The 22,562-nt window shown below is 42.5% G+C and overlaps 1 long non-coding RNA gene across 8 annotated transcripts; it reads left to right on the forward strand.

Moving 5' to 3' along the window:
* Positions 1–45: 45 nt before the first annotated feature.
* Positions 46–22,017, forward strand: Gm31126. 8 transcript variants are annotated; one of them, XR_001780939.2, is made up of 8 exons: positions 46–286; positions 1,088–1,205; positions 5,519–5,717; positions 7,417–7,465; positions 8,694–8,855; positions 16,477–16,689; positions 17,249–17,325; positions 18,027–22,017. It is a non-coding gene; the product is annotated as a predicted gene, 31126 (long non-coding RNA). The 8 variants fall into 8 exon arrangements; XR_001780943.2 differs by having other exon boundaries at positions 18,084–22,017; XR_001780940.2 differs by having other exon boundaries at positions 16,477–16,700; positions 17,249–22,017.
* The last annotated feature ends 545 nt before the right edge of the window (positions 22,018–22,562 follow it).

A 22,562-nucleotide genomic window follows, 5' to 3' on the forward strand; every position in this document is an offset into this window, starting at 1 on the left:
TTGGTAGGAACATTTACCTTCTCCTGTGCATACAGGAGTCACATGACCTCAGGGTGACCAATCAGGAGAGTCCTGGATCACTAGCCAGTCTAATTGGCCAAGTTCTGGACATGTGACCAACTAGGTCTTGACCAGGAGTTACAGTTGGTGCGAGGTTGCTGAGACAGTTGGTAACTGACCTGTTATAACTGAGGTTAAGTTTTCACTCCGGGGCTACAGAGGTAGAGTCAGTGTGCTCAGGCATGATTTCAGGAGAGCTGCTCCTGTCTACTCCCCCAGCACCCAGGTACAGCCTAGTTTTCCTAGTCTTGCTGCTGATGTGACTCCCTAACCCGCCTTCTCATCTTGTCAGAACCACTTTAGTTGTGTTGTAGGCACTGACCCTTTCTTCCCACTGCCTGGCGATTGGAGGCCTTGGGGCTGCAGAATATAGATGCTGAACGTCCCAGGACTCTGTGCAGCACTCCCTGGACAGTTTGGGGTGGCTGAGACAAGCAGGCTCCTGCCCAGCACAAGCCCTGTGGACCATCACAGGGAAGCAGAGCCTTGCCCTCTTTCATGTCCCCCTTTTATGTCCAGGTTCCTCCAAAACGGCACATTATGCATAGAAATGAGAACATACCACAGTTGCTTTAGAGACTTGGCTTGTCACATGAAGCATTATCCTTAGTTCCACCTATTTTCTGGAAATGAAACTTTTGATTCTTTGTTTTTGTTTGTTCATTTTCGAGACAGGGTTTACTCTGGGTAGTCCTGGTTGTCCTGGAACTCACTTTGTAGGCTGGCCTCGAACTCAGAAATATGCCTGCCTCTGCCTCTCAAGTGCTAAGATTAAAGACATGAGCCACCACACCTGGCTGACACTTTATATTCTTAAAACTAGGTCCATTTTCATCTCATACACTCTTCACATGATTTTATTTGTGGATTCGTGTATGTTAGACTCACCTTATATTCCTGAGTGAACTGATGTTCATGAACATGAGCTTAAAAATGTGTTGTTTATCGTGAAGTATCACGGACTATCCTTCAGGTTTATTACATCTTTTACATGAAAATATTAGTAATAGTGTGTGGTTTACTCTAGTTTTAATTGTTTGTGTGTGTCTGCACACATGGGAAGCACAGAGGACCAGTTGTGAGGCCAGTTTTCTCATTCCACCATGTGGGCTCCAGGAAGAAAGCTTGGATCATCTGGTCTGGTGGTAAGCAACTCTATCCACAGAGGCACTGTGCTTTCTGTTTGTCTGGTTTTGGTTACAGGGTAACGTTGGCTTTCTGGAACACATTGGAAAATGTCCCTTCCCTTTTATTTCATGGAATTATCTTAGGAACATTGGTGTTCTGTGAAAGTCTGGTAGAATTCATTTATGAATATGTCAACCCTTGGACTTTTGTTGATTTTTTTCCTGTTAATAGTTTAACTTCATTGCTTGTTATTGATCTATTCAAGCATTTTATATATATTTTGAAATTTTGAAACTGTTTCACAATTGGTTGCAGTATAGGTTTCCTATATCTGTTTCAAAGATTTTTAGATATGTTCTAATGTTTCTTTTTTTTTTTTTTTCTTTTTAAGATCTATAATTTTTTTTTTTTTTTTTTTTTTTGTGGTGAGTTAGTACACTGTTGCTGTCCTCAGACACACCAGAAGAGGTCATCAGATCCCATTACAGGTGGTTGTGAGCCACCATGTGGTTGCTGGGAATTAAACTCAGGACCTCTGAAAGATCAGTCACTGCTCTTAAAGCCCAAGCCATCTCTCCAGTCCTGTTCTAAAGGTTTTTAGAGCCTTGATGTATCTGCTACTGTATCTCATTCATTTTTCTCTAGTTTTACTCTGTATCTACTCATATCCTTAGATATGGGAATGCTTCCTCAGTTTCTCTCCTTTCCAAGGACCAGGATGTTTTTTTTTTTTCAATGTTCATTATTTTCTGTTTGGTTAGTCTCAGCTCTCACTTTCAGCCTGTTTTATCAGCTACTGGTTTGGGGTTGTGTTCCTTTTTTTTTTAATCTTAAAATTTTTTATTACTTAAATGCGTTACATACATCAAACATATTAATAATGAGTATTTTGAGAATCAAATGCAAAAATTTTGTTCAACTTTTATATTCATAGCCTTCCTAACCCTAAAATTATCATTAATGAACATCTAATACTGCCCGTATCTGAGGATCCTATATCTAATGTTGAATACTAAATTGTTTCAAAACATACAAAATATTCTTTAGGAATTAAGCATATTATAAGAGCATAAAATATGAAAAATGAATCATTAAGAAATATATTCAAAAGCCTTCATGTGATACCACCTGACATAGGTATTGAAAACACACTATATGTCTGTGTACAGTATCTAAGTATAAGTTTGCTTAAATAAGATTATCAGTGTTTCTAGGAGAGAAATCATTTCATCAATAAATATAGTTTAAAATTTTTAAAGTGGAAAAAACTCTTTGAAGTTAAACATTAAGAAAATGCTAATTTCAAGCACAGTGATAAAAAATTATCAATAATAATTCCATGATGTTTGTAAAACATGATTTTAATATTTCCAACTGTTATTATTCCACAAATAGAACAATTATTTTAAGATATATTTCATTATGTCTCCCTTTTCATTTCTGATTTTATTAATTTGGATTCTGTCTCTGTGCCCTCGGGTTAGTCTGGCTAAGAGTGTATCTATCTTGTTGATTTTTTCAAAGAACCAGCTCCTGGTTTTGTTGATTCTTGTATAGATCTTTTTGTTTCTTTTTGGTTGATTTCAGCCCTGAGTTTGACTATTTCCTGCCATCTACTCCTCTTGGGTGTATTTGCTTTTGTTTGTTCTAGAGCTTTCTGGTGAGCTGTCAAGCTGCTAGTGTAAGCTCTCTCCAGTTTTTTTGGGAGGCACTCAGTGCTATGAGTTTTCCTCTTAGCAATGCTTTCATTGTGTCCCATAAGTTTGAGTATGATGTGTCTTCATTTTCTCTACATTCTAAAAAGCCTTTAATTTTTCTTTATTTCTTCCTTGATCAATTTGTCATTGAGTTCAGTGTTGTTCAGTTTCCATGTGTATGTGTGTTTTCCATTGTTTTGTTGGTATTTAAGACCAGCCTTAGTCTGTGGTAATCTGATAGGGTGCATGAGATTATTTCACTCTTCTTGTATATATTGAGATCTGTTTTGTGATTGATTATATGGTCAGTTTACATGAAGGTACCATGAGGCCTGAGAAGAAAATATATTCTTTTGCTTTAGGATGAAATGTTCTATAAATATCTGTTAGATTCATTTGGTTCATAACTTGTTAGCTTCACTGTGTTTCTGTTTAGTTTGTTTCCATGATGTGTCCATTGCTGAGAGTTGAGTGTTGAAGTCTCCGACTATTACTGTAAGGGTTACAATGTGTGCTTTAAGCTTTAGTAAAGTTTCTTTTATGAATGTGAGTGCCCTGCATTTGGAGCATAGATGTTCAGAATGGAGAGTTCATCTTGGTAGATTTTTCCTTTGACCAGTATGAAGTGTTCTTCCTTATCTTTTTTGATAACTTTTGGTTGAAAGTTGATTTTATTCCATATTAGAATGGCTACTCCAGCTTGTTTCTTGGAACCATTTGCTTGGAAAATTGTTTTCCAACGTTTTACTCTGAGGTATTGTCTGTCTTTGCCACTGAGATGGATTTCCTGTATGCAGCAAAATGCTGGGCTCTGTTTACATAGCCAGTCTGTTATGCTATGTCTTTTATTGGGGAATTGAGTCCATTGGTGTTAAGAGATATTAAGGAAACGTGATTGTTACTTCTTGTTATTTTTGTATCTAGAGGTAGAATTATGCTTCTGTGGCTATCTTCTTTTAAGTTTGTTGAAAGATTGCTTCCTTGCTTTTTTCTAGGGTGTAGTGTCCCTCCTTGTGTTGGTGTTTTCCATCTGTTATCCTTTGTAAGGCCATATCTATGGAAAGATATTGTGTAAAATTTGGTTTTGTCATGGAGCATCTTGTTTTTTCCAGCTATGATAATGGACAGTTTTGCTGGAAATAGTAGCCTGGGCTGGAATTTGTGATTTCTTAGGGTCTGTATGACATGTGCCCAGGATCTTCTAGCTTTCATAGTCTCTGGTGAGAAGTCTGGTGTAATTCTGATAGGTCTGCGTTTCTATGTTACTTGTCCTTTTTCCCTTACTGCTTTTAACATTCTTTCTTTGTTTAGTGCATTTGGTGTTTTGATTATTATGTTACTGGAGGAATTCCTTTCCTGGTCCAGTCTATTTTGAGTTCTGTAGGCTTCTTGTATGTCCATGGGCATCTCTTTCTTCAGGTTAGGGAAGTTTTCTTCTACAATTTTGTTGAAGATTTTTACTGGCCCTTTAAGTTGGGAATCTTTGCTCTGTTCTATACCTATTATCCTTAGGTTTGGTCTTCTTATTGTGTCCTGGATTTCCTGGATATTTTGAGTTAGGATCTTTCTGAATTTTGCATTTTCTTTGACTGTTGTGTCAATGTTTTCTATGGTATCTTCTGCACCTGAGATTCTCTCTTCTTGTATTCTGCTGGTGATACTTGCATCTATGACTCCTGATATCTCTCCTAGGTTTTCTAACCCCCAGGTTTGTCACCCTTTGTGATTTCTTTATTGTTTCTAATTCTGTTTTTAGATCTTGCATGGTTTTGTTAATTTCCTTCACCTGTTTGATTGTGTTTTCTGTACTTTAAGGGAGTTTTGTGTTTCCTCTTTAAGTGTTTTTAGCTGTTTACCTGTAATCTGCTATACTTCAAGGAAATTATTTATGTCCTTCTTAAAGTTTTCTATCATTATCATGAAAAGTGATTTTAGATTCAAATCTTGCTTTTCTGATGTGATGATGTATCCAGGACTTGCTCTGGTGGGAGAATTGGGTTCTCATGCTACCAAGTAACCTAGGTTTCTGTTGCTTATGTTCTTATGCCTGCCTTCACTCCATTGGTTATCTCTAGTGCTACCTACCCTGGCTATGTCTGACTGGAGCCTGTCCTTCCTGTGATCCTGGTTGTCAGACTACTCCGAGTTCTGCTGTCTCTGGGATCCTGTGATTGTGGGATCCTGTGATTGTGAGATCCTGGGTGTGTCAGAGCTTCTGGGAGTCAAGCTGCCTCTGGGATCCTGGGATCCTGTGATTCTGAGATCCTGCAAACCTGCTATCCTGTTTTTCTGCGAACCTGCAATCCTGGGGTTGTTAGAAAGCTTTGGAGTGGTGCTTACTCTGGGTGTTGTGGGACTGACTGTGGAGTTAATGCTCAAGGTCTGCTCAGGGCACGGATGCAGACCAGAAGGAACCTATGCCACTGGTCAGGTGGAGTTCCTGTGTGCCTAGATCCCCCTGGTCCCAGTAACTTCCAGTGTTCTGTTGTTAGTTTTCTATGACCCAGAAGTGCACTATGGGGCCATCTCAACTCTCTCTTACTTTTCTATGTTGGAATTTAGAACAGTAAGGCTTCTTCCAAACCTGTTTCTCTTGTTTGTAATAACATGGTTTTCATCTCTTTCTTTGTCAGCTGATATTAGGGTGGAAATTGTCAAGCAGCTTGCAGAGAAGTGAAGAGAGCTGGCAGTGATGCAGCTGGACCTGGAGGTCAGGCCCTCTGAAAGTGAGACACTGTTGGGTCACCTCAGGAGCCTCATTAAAGGCAGCTTTACATGGCTCTGCCACCTCCTCAAAGAGGTGTGGTCTGCTGTCAGGATCTTCTGAAAGGGGTGAGAAAAATGACACAGAGAACAGGACTGAAACTGACAAATTAAGCTTCTGGACAATCCAAACATCATGAAGCTGCTCCACATCACAAAATGCATCTTCATGGTGATAGAATATACAGCAAAGGGAGATGTTTTGAGCCACAGAAGGTTGACAGTTTTCAGGAGGAACAGGCTTAGCACATCCCCAAGCAGATAATGTGTTCAGTTCACTATGCCATGAGAACACCATTGCACACAGGGACATGAAATTGTATGTATTTGGCCTGGCCATCAAAGGTCTTCTAGGCAATAGTTCAAGGGTGGTAGTGGTATAGTGTGTGGTGAGGTTACAAGAGATTCCCAACATATTATGTGTGGCAGAGAGGGACTCTCTAATGATCTGATCATAGCACTGCTTTGTCAGGTAGTGTGGGATGGGGTGAGCAATAGGACTTGATCTCCTACAGCCTTACATTAATACCCTATATACATTGTTACTTCAAGTACCTGAAGGACAATTAACATACAGATTTCTGGACATCAGTCCTGGCTAGACATCAGCTGTTTTGCTGTCTCATATACAATGCCAGGTGCCAGAACCTGTTAGGCATTCCCCATCCACATTGCCACCAGATATACAGGGACAGGTATCAGGACTTGCTTGTCATTCCACCCCCTGCCATTAACCAACATATACTCTTAGATTCACATCTTGCAGGACACCTCCTGTCCTGGCATATACCCCAGGTGTAATACACTGTTAAATAGCACTTATACTTGGAGGCACCAGGAATTACTGTACAACCTCCCCATTGCCTTGAATACATTCCCAAGTATTGGGCCATGCACTACTTCCCACCAAACACCACACTGACTGCTGGGTATTGAAGCATGCTGAACAGCACACCAACATATGAAGCACATTAGTTCTGTGTATCTGTTCCTGATGCCTGAAAAAACCTCATGTTGACTGATAGTCATCAGGCCTTGATGGATACTCCCTGCCACTGTACCATCAACTCACTGCTATGGCCCGGGCCCTGCTTGACAGCCTCACATTAATGTAGTTCACATGTACTTCTCGGTGTCAGGACCCTCTTAGACATCAGCCACATTCAGCACCTACTACATTAGTTATCAGGCCTAGATGGAGACTCCTGTACTCCTGTCACAGTCTATAATCTACTATGTCATAGGCCCTGCTGGATAAACTTAGGACATCAGTTGTGATGGACATGCCCTTAAAAGTCTGTGTGTGTACAATGCCAGCACACTGTCCCCTAGGCCAAGCTATGTGGCAGTGTCAATGGAATTTCTAGTAATGTCAGATAGCTAGCACCGTGGGTGGGGTGGTACCTCAGGGAAGGGGTATTTAGGAAGGCCTAGACACCTGAATGCTATGTGGGAAGGTGGCTTTGGGTGTCCATCCTTGCCTGAATGGACATCCTTGCCTGAAAATAGCACTGTGTGTGTGGGCACCCAGCATGGAGTGATAATAGCAGGGTATTTAGGGCTGTGGGAAAGGGGAAAGGCGAGTGCAGCAGGATCAAGGGCCTAGAAGTTGTTTTTGCTATTGGAGCGGAATTCCTAGAGGGCTTTAACCTCAGTGTGTGTCATGTGGATTGTGGAGAGTGTCCAGAAGGATCTCAATATGGCACTATATGTGGGGCTTCATCAGGGGACAAGCTGTAAGGCCTGATTTCTTGCTTGTGTTTTTCAGATAGCAGCAGGGAATTGGTGTGGTCCAGTAGCATCTGTCATCTGGTATAGTAAGTGGTGTAGCCACTCTGGTGTGTTGTCCTTTGAGTCCTGACACCTTAAACATTATATGGTTTCTAGATGAGTGTGTCCAACCCTGCCTGAAAATTATCATTGTATTTGGGGCAGCAGCATGGGAGAGTGGATATTATAAACTTCTAGGTATCAGGCCTTGATGACACCTCCCTCACAGATATACCATATACACTGGAAGCTATCAACGCCAGCTGCATATACCTGGGTGAATACAATATTCCATAATTCAGGACCTACTGGGCCCTACCCCACATAAACTGGTAGATTGCAGGTGCTGCTGACCTTAACTTAGAGCCCTATATATACTGTCATAAAACTGATGCTGCTGGAACCCTAGCCTCACTATTGGATATTGGGTTTTTTATCTGACCCTGCTGGACACATTCCCTCCCTGTCCCCATCACTCATAAAGATGCTGCTATGTTTTGGTCTATGCCGGTAAATTCACTGTACCTCACCCCACATACAATACTAAGTCTTATACCCTGTGAGATCCCCCCTGTGTGACCCCACCTACCTCACATACATTGCTAGGAATCAGACCCTGCTGTTCCTAACCTCCTGTATTCACTGCTAAGATTTGGTCTTGTTAGGAATTCAACTACCAAACTCAAGGCACTCTGAAGAATCAGGAGCCCCTCCTCCTGCCACCACTGTGCTGTGTAAGTGTCAGGTCCTACTCCACATACCCAATACACAAAGTGGGGAAGGACAGGACCTAGGGATTCATGTTCCCCTTTACCCAGTCATTTCCATCTGCACACATTGCACATATTCAAGCCATGGTGGACACTGCCCTACAGTTTTCCCATAGGAACTCCTAGGTATCCAGCCTTTCCCCAGCTGCCCAGCTTGTCCCATGTACACTAGTATATCACAGCCTATTGGATTCCCTTGATCCCTGTAGCTAAAGCACATCCCCTGCCAGTTCTTGGAGCATACTGGGCATCCTGATGCACACTTCCACCCTCTGCTACTATACTGTTGTGTTTCAGGATTTGTTATGCATCTTCTGACAAACCTCCCTCCTTCTTTCATAGTTCCTTTCCTAGCAGTTCAGGGGGGCAGCAACACCATGGTATCATAGCTAGCAGCATGTGTGTGTGTTTGTGTGTGTGTATGTGTGTGTGTTGTCAGGTTTTCCCTTGTGGTCCTCCATTTGCCCATTTATTAGGCTGAATGGTCATGTCTTCTCTTTTCCAGCAGATGCTGTAACAAAATTCCTGAACAGGATGGGAAAGTGGTTCAGCTGAGCCTTGAGAGGTGAACATACCTTGGCACCTGTCCCCTGGATGGGACAACTTGAGGAAGGACCATCAATATTCCCGTTCTCTACTCAGGACACTGCTAATGTGTATATGAGGAGTAAGTCCACCACTAACTCTCTATCCCTGAAGGGCATTCACTGTCCTGAAGTAGGCACAACTGTGTAGGCCCAGCAGGTCATGTCACTGATGCAGAAGAAATGTAGAGAGCAGCATGGCAGATGCCTGCTGTGTGGGCTACACTGATTGTCTAAATGCAAGACAAATACCAAGGGTCCTCCTGGCAGTGAGTGAAAGAGAAACTAAGCAGAGATGAAACAAAAGAGAGGAGGAAGGTTTATTACCTGAAGGGGATGAGGAGAGCATTGGCATCCTATTTGGGAAGCCACATCCTGCTCCAGCAAGTAAAGCATGGGCACTTCACCCCATGAGCCTGTGCATATGGGTAGAAGTGTGGGTCTCTCCCTGCACATGCTCCATGCAGGAAGACACTAGTGCCCTGAGCATGCTCAGTATAGGAGTTCACTAAACTCCTAAGCATGCACCACACTCCTGGGCATATTCAATTTATGTTCATGGAGCACATGCCCTACAGACATAAATGACAGACAAAAGAAAAGACATTACCTTTTAGCTGATTCCAGAAGGTGCCTTCCTTGCAGGGTGGCTAAGAATACCACTGACCATGGCTAAGAACACCAAAATGGACACTGAGACTGTTGTCAGCCCCTGGGCACAGGGCACACATGGACCCTTTGAAGTTTGAAGCTGTTTCTTATAGATGTCATGTTCAAGTAATGTTGGGATTCTATGTACAATTCACTCAGTGTAAGCAGGAGTCACTGATCAAAACACTATAGCATTACATTGTTGCTTGTCCTTTTGGCCTTCCTGCCTCATCTCCTTCCTATAAGCCAGTGGTTTTCAACCTTCCTGGCTCTGCAACATTTTAATACGATTCCTCATGATGTGGTGACCCTTCAACCATAAAATTACTTCATTGCTACCTCCAACCTGTAAATATTTTACTGTTTTGAATCATCATGTAAATATCTGATATGCATGATATCTGATCTACAACCTCCAAAGTGGTTATGACCCTCAGGTTGAGAATTACCACTATAAGCATCTCTGGCAGGGATATCAGCTTGGCCCTGAAACCTGAGAGGGCCTGATGTCCAATGGTTGAGCACATCTCCCTGCCACAAGGCTCCATTCTCTGTGATGAGCCATCTACACTGCTGAAGTGTGATGGTGCAGGGATAATCCCAGGTCTACCTCCTCCTTTTCCCAGGGTGGATCCTCCATTCTTGTGGTGGACAGATTGTGTTTAGAGGACATTAAACAGCCTGTGTACTCAGGCTTTCCTTAGCTAAGACACACTGTTCTTGTGTTAGATAGGAGGCTAGTTCCAGCAAGGAGCTACAAACAAGGCCCCTGAATAGAACCTAAACGGAAATAGTTGGGCCTACTCAGGGCCCTCAGAACAGGACCTAAATTAGGGGTTTCAGTTGACTGATGGCCAAGATTGAATGGCAGTGCAGTGTTAGACCCGAGGTTCATTAGCTCGTGTCCAAACAGGATGCAGAAAATGGTGATGGACAGCCTCAGTACCCCTCAGGTGCTTTCTGGTTCCCCTTTCCTCCAATGAACTTTTCACCTATGGGTATATTTAGACCCTTATGCATAATTTTGTTATCTATATCTATCTGTATCTGTATCTGTATCTGTATCTGTATCTGTATCTGTATCTCTATCTCTATCTCTATCTCTATCTGCATCTGCATCTGCATCTGCATCTGCATGTATCTATATCTATCTGGCTCCTTTCGGGCAGGTCCAGGCAAGAGAAGAGAGGTCCTGCCAGGACACTCCAGGGCTGAGGAGGATGGTATGTGTTGATGAACCAAAAGAAACACACACAGCCTGGAGTCTTGTTGAAGCAGACACTCAATTTTATGATATCAGCCTCTCACTTATATAAGTTCAGAACATAGGGGTATTTTTGGTGGGGTAAGATGATGTAGGAGGTAGGGGAAGGGTGATGGAGGGAATGGAGTGACTGACAGGGCCAATGGCATATCTCTACATCAACAATGGTAGGCCAGAGGCAACACCAAAGAGGTCATGCTGAGTCATCCCCATATGGAAGTGAGTGAGACAGGCCTCAAAACTCAAGCCAGGTTCGGGGTTGGTCCTCAAGGCCCAAACCAGGGCCAAAATGGGGCCTAACAATATATATGACATTATATAACAGAATTAATTCATGGATAAATGTACTTTCAAGAGAAGAACATCCCTGTCCTTCATGTGCCCACTCTGAGGGAGGCCCAGGAAAAGGGTACAGTGACAGGAGAGGTGTGAGTTCATTCTGATAGGCCCACTTGTTTTGTTTTTTAATTCTTTATTAGATATTTTCTTTATTTACATTTCAAATCCCCTTTCCTCATTTCCCCTCTGAAAAACCCTCTATCCTCCCCCCACCACCAGAAACCCACGCTCTCATGCTTCTCTGTCCTGGCATTACCATACACTGGGGAATCAAGCTGTCACAGGATGATCAAGGGCCTCTCCTCTCATTGATGTCCCACAAGGCCATCCTCTACTACATAAGTATCTGGAGCCATGGGTACCCTTTGGTTGGTGGTTTAGTCCCTGGGAGTTCTGGAGATACTGGTTGGTTCATATTGTTGTTTCTCCTATTGGGCTGCAAACCCCTTTAGCTCTTTTGGTACTTTCTCTAGCTCCTCCACTGGGGACTCTGTACTCAGTCCAGTGGATGGCTGTGAGCATTCACTTCTTTGTCAGGCACTAGCAGATCCTCTCAGAAGATAGCTATATCAGGGTCCTGTCAGCAAGCACTCATTGGAATCCACTATAGTGTCTGGCTTTAGTGACTGTATATGGGATGGGTCCCCAGTGGGACAATCTCTGAATGGCCTTTCCTTCAGTTTCTTTTCTATGCTTTGTCTCAGTATCTCCTCCCACTGGTATTTTGATCCCCTTCTAAGAAGGATTGAAGTATCCACACTTTGGTCTTCCTTGTTCTTGAGCTTCATGTGATTTGTGGATTGTATCTTGGGTATTCTGAATTCTGGGGTAATATCCACCTATCAGTGATTACATACTGCCATGGACCACCCCAGCTGTGTATGGGGGTCCCTCAGATGTGGGTTATCAAGGCCACATGGGTAAGGATTAGGTGCTGACAAACAGAAACAAACACAGAGGCAGTTTGAATCTGAGCATACTTTGCAGCTCTTTAGCAGGGAATTTTATACATTAAAAACCAAACATTACATCTCTTAAAAACTGTATCAAGTGAAAAAATCACAAATACCAAAAAAATCATTTGGAATATTATAGCACAAAGATATCTCTTAGAAACTGTATCCAGTGAAACAATCACAAACAGAACAAGTAACATCATTATTAATTTCAATCATCAAACTATAACAATTCTAAAAGGATGTATTCAATGGGGGAGGTCGTCCAAGGCTAGTGGCATATTTCCATGAGCAGGTTAAGAAATCTTTAAATCTTTAAATCTTTAAATGTCAGTGCTCTTTACTGCTGAGCTAACCCTCCAGCCCTATATGGTCAATTATTATTTAACATCTAACCCATGATTTTTTATAAATCTTCAATGCATAAATTTAAAATATTTTAATTCTTTCTAATGAAGGCTTTTTTTTTTTTTTTTTTTTTTTTACCATATACCAAAATCCACCTCTGATCACACTTGAGTAGCCATGTGAAATTTTATTGTTCGGAAAGATTTATTTTTATTTTATTTTTTCTCTTAATTTTTAAAAAAAGCAATTCACAGAACAAACAGATATTCTCTTATTTTAAGTAGAAATCAAGAGATTAGATTGACAAAGAATCAAGACACTGAGTCCTGGAACTTTCATAGAGAGGAGGTTTGTAAGAATGATGAGCTTCTATGTTGGATGCTTTACAAACTAGTCATGAACAGTCCATGAAGAGAAAAGGTATTGGGCAGAATGAGAAGTGATCTCTAATAAATGATAATTATTAGGAGAGCTATCAGAACTGAAAAATATATGTACATTATAGAAATCTTGCTTACTGTTATGTACAGTGTATGATAGGATATTGAGTGGAATTTATTTTATATCTTTTATTAGGTATTTTCTTCATTTACATTTCAAATGCTATCCCAAAAGTCCCCCATACCACCCCGCTCACTCCATAACCCACCGACTCCCTCTTCCTGGCCCTGGTATTCCCCTGTACTTGGGCATATAAAGCTGGCAAGACCAAGGGGCCTCGCTTCCCAATGATGGCCGACCAGGCCATCTTCTGCTACATATGCAGCAAGAGACAGGAGGTCTGGGGTTAGTTCATATTGTTGTTCCACCTTTTGGGTTGCAGACCCCTTTAGGTCCTCGAATACTTTCTCTAGCTCCTCCATTGGGGGTCCTGTGTTTCATCCAATAGCTGACTGTGAGCATTCACTTCTGTGTTTACCAGGCATTGGCAGCGCCTCACAAGAGACAGCTATATCAGGGTCCTTTCAGCAAAATATTGCTGGTGTATGCAATGGCGTCAGCGTTTGGAGGCTGATTATGGGATGGATCCCCGGGTATGGCAGTCTCTAGATGGTCCAGGCTTTTGTCTCAGCTCTAAACTTTGTCTCTGTAACTCCTTCCATGGGTGTTTTGTTCCCAATTCTAAGAAGAGGCAAAGTGTCCAGACATTGGTCTTCATTCTTCTTCAGTTTCATGTCTTTTGCAAATTGTTATCTTGTATCTTGGGTATTCTAAGATTCTGGGCTAATATCCACTTATCAGTGAGTACATATCATGTGAGTTCTTTTGTGATTGTGTTACCTCACTCAGGATGATGCCCTCCAGGTTCATTCATTTGCCTAGGAATTTCATAAATTCATTGTTTTTAATAGCTAAGTAGTACTCCATTATGTAAATGTACCACATTTTCTGTATCCATTCCTCTGTTGAGGGGCATCTGGGTTCTTTCCAGCTTCTGGCTATTATAAATAAGGCTGCTATGAACATAGTTGAGTATGTGTCCTTCTTACCGGTTGGAACATCTTCTGGATATATGCCCAGGAGAGGTATTGCAGGATCCTCCAGTAGTACTATGTCCAATTTTCTGAGGAACCACTAGACTGATTTCCAGAGTGGTTGTACAAGCTTGCAATCCCACCAACAATGGAGGAGTGTTCCTCTTTCTCCACATCCTTGCCAGCATCTGCTGTCACTTGAATTTTTTATCTTAGCCATTCTGACTAATATTATTTGGGGATTTGATGTTAGGAGGGTGGGGTATCTAACAAATCCTGATAGATGACAGTGTAGTAGAGATGGTGGTCTACCAGGATATCTTATAACTTGAGTATGGGTGAGCTTAGGGCTGTGTGTGTCTTCCTGAGACATTTACCTAGTCACATATTCTGACCTTGGGAACCCTGGGACCTCAGTGCCAATGATCTTTTAGTGGTTAGGATCACCCAGGTCATCATGAGATTATCAGGGTTTCTCTGTGACCCACACAGCAGGAGGCTGTCAGTCTTTGTGGTGAAGAGCAAAGGTCCTTTAAACTTCATCCATTCAGGACCAAAGTTTTCAATTGAGAACATTTTCACAGGACCTAAACTGTGTCTCTACTTGCAATACTGATGTGTCCATCAATATTTACTTCAAATAATCCTTCATTTGTTTGAAAACAGTATTGTGTGAATATTGCTGTAGTATTTGTTAAAGATGAAAACCATCTTCACACAAGAGAGATGCATACTCTGATTCATTTTTACATAAATAATGAAATGTTGGATGAATGTTTGACAAGGATCCTTGATACCTACAAGTTTATAGATGGTGAGGCTATGCTGGTATCCAGTCAGGGTCTGAGGCTGTGCCAGGCATGGTCTGATACCTTTTAGTATATCCATGGTGGCAGTGAGTGGCAGCTGAGATTTAGGGTTTTATAGTAGGATGGCACTTGTGGTAGAAGGGTGTCCAGTAGGGCCTGATACCTTGAATTATATGTAGGTTGTCAGCTGACGGAGTTGTCTAGGAGGCCTGACACCTGTAAGTTTAAAAATGATGGCAAAAATGCTAAGTCTAGTTAGTATGGCTTAAAAATAAATATTTTGCTGCCAGTGTTGTAGGGACCCTGTTCAAGAAAACCTTGCTCCTATCACAGTATGCTGGGTAGAGTCCAATAGGGCAAGGTAACATTGTATGGAGGGTTGATGAAGGTTGTCCAAGAGAGCCCAGTGCATAACAATGTGTATGTTGTGGCAGAGACAGGGGAAGTATCCAGGAGGACCTGATTCCTAGCAGTCTTTGTGTGTGTGTGTGTGTGTGTGTGTGTGTGTGTGTGTGTGTGTGTGTGTACTGTTGTCATGTAACCTAATGTGTACCTGAAACATGGCAGAGGACTACCATCATGGGAAAACACATAAGAGTAAATGTTGGTTAGGGATGAAGGAGGGAGAAGACCTGATAGCAAGAGGTATGTTTGAATTTCCAGAGTCTAGGGATAGTGAGCCCAGCAAGGCCAGCCAAACACATGTGGCTTTGCCTTGAACAGAGGGGCATATCTTGCGAGGTCTGCTTCTAACAGTGCTTGTGGTTAAGAGTACTACATGACCTGATACCTAGATGTGTATATGTGGCCATAACCCCCACTGTTCAGTTGGGCATGATGCTTAGTGATCTACGTGGGGTGCAAGAAGAACATTTGTGTAGAAGGCTCTAATATCCAGCATTGTATTTGAAATGACAGCCTGGGAGTGTTTTCCAACAAAGCCTGATTTCTAAAAATTTTGGTTGGAGGGCAGTACATGGCCGACCTTTAGTAGTACATGGGAGTCCAGTGTAGTTTGGGTGGCAAAGGTGAGGCGCTAAAATCAATGACCATATGTTTGGTTTGTTAGAGGGCATAGATCACTGGAGACTAGCACATCGTTGTGTATGTACGGCTCTAGAGTATTGTGCAACCCATCCTTACACTTAGACCCCATGGTGATGGACAGCATGGAGGGGGTGTCAGTCAGGGGATGATTTCCAGCAGGGGTTGTGGTGGTGATGGGGTCTGCTAGAGGGTATGACACCCTCTTGGGACTTTACTGGAGTAGCATTTCTGTGCACTGTGTGTAGGTTATCTCTGTCCTCCTTACTAGCCTAAGGCATTCTCTGGCTTTAATAAAGAGCTGCAAGCCTATATCTGTGCAGAGTACAGAAGTTGGAACTTACGGGATGAGAGAGGAACTGTGGGAAGAAATCTGAGGTGGGAGGGATTTTCCAACCAGAAATGCAGGAAGTCAGATGTACTGAACATGAGGGTATGAGACATGTGAAAAATGTGAATTAGAATAAATGGGTTAATGAAGTTATACATGCTTGTTGTGGGGTAGCAAGCTAAGGCCCAAGCTACAATAAACAAATATAAGTTTCTGTGTCATTATTCAGTAGCTAGAGGTTTGAGAGTCCAGTGATAGTTCTGCGAAGAGTTCAGCAATTATCAGTGAGTGTAGGTTCAGGGGTGGCTTGCCACGCATCAGTGCCTGTTGAGTGTTTTCAAAAGCAATGTGGTTATACTAGGGCTGTTCATTAGCAGTGCCTGCAGAATGTGTAGAAGACCAGAGGGTCTGATAGCTAGTTGCTTATGTGAGGTGTGAGGTGTGTAACAATACTCTATATCCAACTTTTTTTTATTTTGGATTGCAGGGGGGACAAGCTGAACCTGATATGTTTCGTACTCAACACAGCACATCAATCATATACTGCTATGTAACAGGCCCTCCTGGATGCCATCAGCCTGGCACTGCTTTACTACACTGTTAAGAGTCCCTGTCTGTGACATGGAGGCATGTCAGTACGTGGTACTGATATGGAGGTGTCCATGAGAGTCTGATGAAACACCTGGCTGCCCCCAGTGATGTGTGTAATAGGTCCTGATTTCTAATAAATTCTATGGGTGGGGCATATGGATGCTTAGGATAGTATATGCTGCTACAAGATGGCAGGGCACATAAGACTGAGATGATTTAGCCTGCATACAAAGCAGGAGTTTTGCATCTAATGTTCATTAATTGGGAAAGGGGGTTTGCAGGGGCAGTATGGGGTAGTTAGCAATTTTCTCTAGATAATGTTTTTGAAAGTGTGAGCTCTGTTGTGCATTTTTGCAAACACCAGTTTTCAGTGGTGGGGTCAGCTGTATTTCCCCTGCAATCCTTAAACAGCTGGCTTCCTGGACATGTGAGCTCAGTTTATGGAACCTGCTTTCGTGGAGATTCTTTTAAGAATCATGTACTTTGCCAGGAAGTGTGGCCCAGGCCTTTAATCCCAGCACTTGGGAGGCAGAGGAAGGCAGATTTCTGAATTCAAGGCCAGCCTGGTCTACAGAGTGAGGTCCAGGACAGCCAGGGCTATACAGAGAAACCCTGCCTTGAAAAACAAAACAAAAAAAAAGAATCATATGCCTTCTTTTTTCTCTCAGGAGAGTGGAATGAAGTCAACCTCTGCTTTATTCTCACATTCTATGAGTCTGGACATCATGAACGAGGATGTTGGGAGGTGAGAGCTGGCCTGGCTGGAGCATTCTGCCATAGACGGGATTCGAGAAACAGCATTCCTGGGACTTGTTTGCTGACTAGTAACTAAAAAAGACCAGGAGTCTCTTTGATAAGTGGTGGGTGCTGTCCTTGGGTGCATTCAGGGAGAGGAGCTTGCAGAGAGGTTGTTTATATGGGAAGCATGAAGGACAGCCACTACACCCTGTTGTCAGCTGCTCTGCTAGATGTGGTGGCCTACACAGCTGATGCAGCAGGCTATGGGCTCATACAAATGCTGATTATTTCTGTCTCTAAATTGGTGTCAAACACTATTCCTATTCCCTGCAAGCCCGAGTTTATTGTAACTGGCATGGGAAGAGGACAGGCCTTAATTGCTTGTCCATCATCTTCATGAGCAGAGGCCTGGGAAGTCCAGCTGGGAGGTGCAGTGTTGCCAGGCTGTCAGCCATGCTTAAAGTGTACTAGTGTAGGGATCACCATGCCTCTGGTCACTCTCACCTCATGTCTTCTGGACCTGAAAGCTGGCATATCTCTGTGTAAACTGCAGCTCTCAGCCCTGGGTTGGCAGGGTCCCACTGTCGTGTGCTTGGCATGAGCATCAATGCTCTGGAAGAGGCTGCTCTTTGTTCCTCTGCCATATTTATCGAAAGCAACCAGGTTCAGGGAAGGGGAAGCACTCACCCAGGGTCTCTTAAATTCCAGGTCTGTATCTAGCCTCCTGTAGCAGACTCATCTCCCTCCTGACTTCTTCATCTAAAGGTGTGTCTGTGGATTCGAATGCAGTCTTCCGTGCTGGTGATGCCAGGTGTGCCAGAGATTTGCTTGCCAAGGGACCAGGACGCTCTGCTCTTACATGTTGCAAAATACTACTATACAACAGCATCCAGGTGCAATTGCTTCAAGGTTCATGTCTCCTGCTGAATCCCAGGCTTTTGCATACAAGCAAAGAATTCATATTTCTCTCAACAATTAACTAAAGAGGAGTAGAGGAAGAACCAGGTCTCCTAGTAATCCCCACTTCTCAACATAGACACATTGGACACCTATTCTCTGCTATGAACGAAGGCAGGCTGACACTGTGATGGTCTGGAGATCCCACACTCAGAGCCCAGGCTATGAGTCAGGCCTGTTAGAGACTCTTTCCTCAGAGTCCACAGACCAGGAGGTGCCTGGGAAGGAATTTTATCTAAGTATCTTTCTGGGTACCTAAAAACCAGGGCAAGGCTTTTGAAAACAGACTTTGATTACCTTGTGTGATCCCAGATTTATATGTACATATAAGAAACTCCTGAGGACATAGTGACAGGTCCTGCTGCACTGGCTAGTGCATACACATTGAGTCTACTGTGTGCCCAGGCCTGAGGGTTAGACAAAAAGTTATGCCAGCCTGAAGGGAGTTCCAGATGCCTCCCACATAGGAACAAAATGTTTATTGCTCCTGACTGAGAAGTGCCATTGCATCTTGGAATCTTGAATTATGCAGTGTGCGTGTGTGAATGTGCATGTGGTTTTGTGTGTGTGTGTGTGTGTGTGTGTGTGTGTGTGTGTGTGTAAAACACTTTAGCACCTTCACAGCACTATCTCAGGGGACAGTGTGTCTGACATTTTTAATTACCCTGGTGGTGAGGATTTTTGGAGAACTTTGTTCTGTACAGTTATTTGGTTTCTGTCCCTTTTTTGGTGGGGGAGGTGCTCTAGGGTTGTTTTCAATGGAGGAACAGACTTTGTTTGCCCTGAGGTTCATGTACACTGTCCTTTATGTTCTGTGAACCCACATGGTTATGGAACAACCTCCCAAAGAGTTGGGCTGAAAGGAGCTACCACTAAGAGGAAAAAAGATGAGCATCCACACCAGGCTTGCTAGTGAGGTGGGTCCCTCACCATGCCTTCTCATCTTGTCTGAATCAATTAGGTCGGGTCCTAGGCATTGAGTCTCTCTCCCCGCTGATTGGTTAATGGATGTTTTGGGGCTGCAAGAGTCTGGATTCTGAAGCTCCCAGGACCCTGTGCAGCACTCCCTGGACAGTCGGTAGTGACTGAGACAACCAGACCCCAGGCCAGCACATGCCCTATGGAACACACTAGAGAAGCAGAACTCTCCCCTCTTTCATGTCCTCTTGTTTCCAGGCTCCACCAAACGTGCACATTCTGCATAGGAGAGAAAACACAGCACATTTGTCTTTAAGGACTTGGCTTGTCACATGGAGCAGGATCTGTACTTCCACCTACTTTCTGGAAAAAGACAAAAGGACATTCTTAAGGCTACACACTTTTTTTGGTCTTGATTATGCTTCATATGTTTTTAATTTAAGGATCTGTGTATTTAAGACTCATTCCATATTCATGAATGATCTTGATCATGAATATGATTTTTTAAATGTGTGTTGAACTATCGTGAAGTATCAAGCAGTCTTGTTAGGTTTTCACATTTTTACATGGAAATTTTGACATAATATTTGGTTATTGTAGTTTTAATTGCATATGTGTGTCTGCACACATGTGAAAATCAGAGGACAAATTGTGAGGACAGATCTCTCAATCCATCATGTGGGCATGAGAAATAAAACTTGGGTCATCAGGTCTGGTGGTAACCAACTCTATCCATTAAAGAACCAGCACCTATTTTCACTTTATCTGATTTTGGTTACAGCGTAACGTTGGCTTTCTGGGACACATTGGGAAGTGTCTCTTCCCTTCCATTTTATGGAATTATTTTAGGAACTTTGGTGTTCTTTAAACACCTGGGAGTTTTCATTCAAGAATATTTGTGGTATTGGGCACTTTGTTGATTTGTATTTGTTTATTAATATTTCTTCATTGCCTTTTACTGATCTATTCAGGCATTTTATATGTAGTTGGAAATTTATCCATTTCTACCTCATTCACATGGGATTGTGTCATAAGTTTGCTATATCTATTCTATAGATTCTTAGATATGTTCTAATGGTTCTTAAAGCCTTATTGTATGTGCTACAGTATTTCTTCCAAGTATCTAGAGTTTTGTTCTCTATCATCTCATTTTAGTTGTAGTAATTCTTCCTCAGTTTCACATGATTTTCCAAGGACCATGCAATTTTTTCATAGTTCATTTTGGTCTGTTTGGTTAGGTTCGGCTACTGCTTTAGGGTATTGTGTTTTGTTTTGTTTTTGCTGTTATTTTTCTATGAATCTGAAGTGCACCGTGGAACCATCTCAACTCCCTCTCACTTTTCCAAGGGTGAAATGAGAGCAGTAAATCTTGTTTCCTGACCTGTTTCTCTTGCATAAAATATCATGGTTTTCATCTCAGGATTTTGTCAGCTGGTATTAGGATGGAAATTGTCAAGCAACATTCAAGCAAATATACAGAGCAGGCAACAATGAAGCTAACATGTAGACCAGGTGCTCCAAAAGTGTGCCCCTTTCAGATCATCTCATTTTCATGACCCTTGATGAAAGCTACTTTCCTGAGCTGTGCCATCTCAACAAGGATGTGTGGGCCACTTTCAGAATCCAGGAAAGGGATACGAAAAATGACTCAGTCAACCTGACTGAGATAGGCATCCAAATATAATGAAGCTGTTCCACATACTCCAAACCAGAAAACATATCTTTATGGTGCTGGAACAGGCTGCCGAGGGAGATCTGGTGAACCACACTGAGAAGGAAGGTTGTGTACAGTTGGAACAGTCATGGCACTTCCTCGCACAGATGATGTGTTCTGTTCACTAACCAATGAGAACAGCGTTGCACACAGCAACATCACATTGTGTGAATTTGCCCTGGATAATAAGTGTCCTGCGGAGAGAAGTTCAAGTACTGTGGTGGGATAGTGTGGTATGGTGAGGCCAGATTACCAGCATATTATGTGTGGCAGGGAAGAGCTTGCTAGCTGGAACTGATCATAGCACTCTGTTGGCAGGTGAAGTTGCACTTGGTATGCAACAGGGCCTAATATCCCAGAGACATATGTATGTATAGAGCATGTACCTCCCTCCCTGTTAACACCCTATAGATATTTGCTAGCTCAAGACATGTAGGACACTCAATAGATTTCTAGATAAAAGTCCTGCCTTGACAGCATCTCTTCTACTGTGGCATGTACAATGCCAGGTACCAGAACCTGCTAGACAACCCCCTGATGACAGTGTCACCTGAAATACAGGGATAGGTATAGGGTCCTGCTGGACATTCCTCCTCTTGTAATGACCCAAATATCATGGTAGAGTAAGATCCTGCTAGACACCTCCTGCCCTGACATATTAAAAGAAGTAAAAGTTTATGAGATTGGGTGTCAATAGTATTTCTTCCCCTGGGGAGACTTAATATCTACCCTCCTTCCTCAGCTCCCAGTGACACATGCAGCAGGATCCACTCTGGGAACCAATGAGTGTATAGGGTTCACTTAAAGAGCTTAGGTTGGTGGTTACCCACAGAGGTGTGGGTGTTTCTTCCTGCAAAACTGGACCAGAAAAGTTAGTACCCAGTGAGTTTGATGTCTTCTACATACATGCATGCAAGTTGGAGGTCCCCTCCCAGAGTCTTCTCTGGGATATACACTTCAGACCCTCTGCAAGGCCATGTGCAACTAGGGAGGAGTTGCATACAACATGAATGGGTAGCAGTAAGGACTTCCTTTCTGGTTTGCAGATTCACCTCATGTATTTGTACACCAATCTGTTAGAAGGAAATAAAGAAAAGGTATACACACACACACACACACACACACACACACACACACACACACACAGACACCACACAATACACATACACAAATACACCTATCATACAAATATACTATACATAGATGACAGAGCACATAGAAGTTCTTCTCTATTTCTATGTACAAGGGTTTCACTGCAATGCTTTTGACCCAGTTTTGTCCCAAAGCCCATATCACACTAGGGAATAGAGTTTCAGTGAGAAGTGGGCTGGAAGTGGATAGGACATGTCCATCCCAACAGCAGATCTTATAGGAAAATTGTAAAGAGGAAAGCTCTGAGAAGTGAGCAATGTAGCTGGTTAGCTGTTCAATACGCAGAAGTCAGTTTTTTTTTTATATAGCAGAGAGAACTCTTAGTTAAAGTTATTTGACCGGGTGTAATGGTACATCTATTTTTACTTTCCAAAGCATTGTTTGTTTTGTTTTGTTTGTAAGTTTTTCATACAATATTTTATTCATATTCTTTCACTTCCTACTCCTTTTCCCAGAATTCTCCCTCACTACACATTTACTTATATATTTTTACCTTATGGAAC

Source organism: Mus musculus, chromosome 13 (assembly GCF_000001635.26).
Source record: "Mus musculus strain C57BL/6J chromosome 13, GRCm38.p6 C57BL/6J".
NCBI lineage: Eukaryota > Metazoa > Chordata > Mammalia > Rodentia > Muridae > Mus > Mus musculus.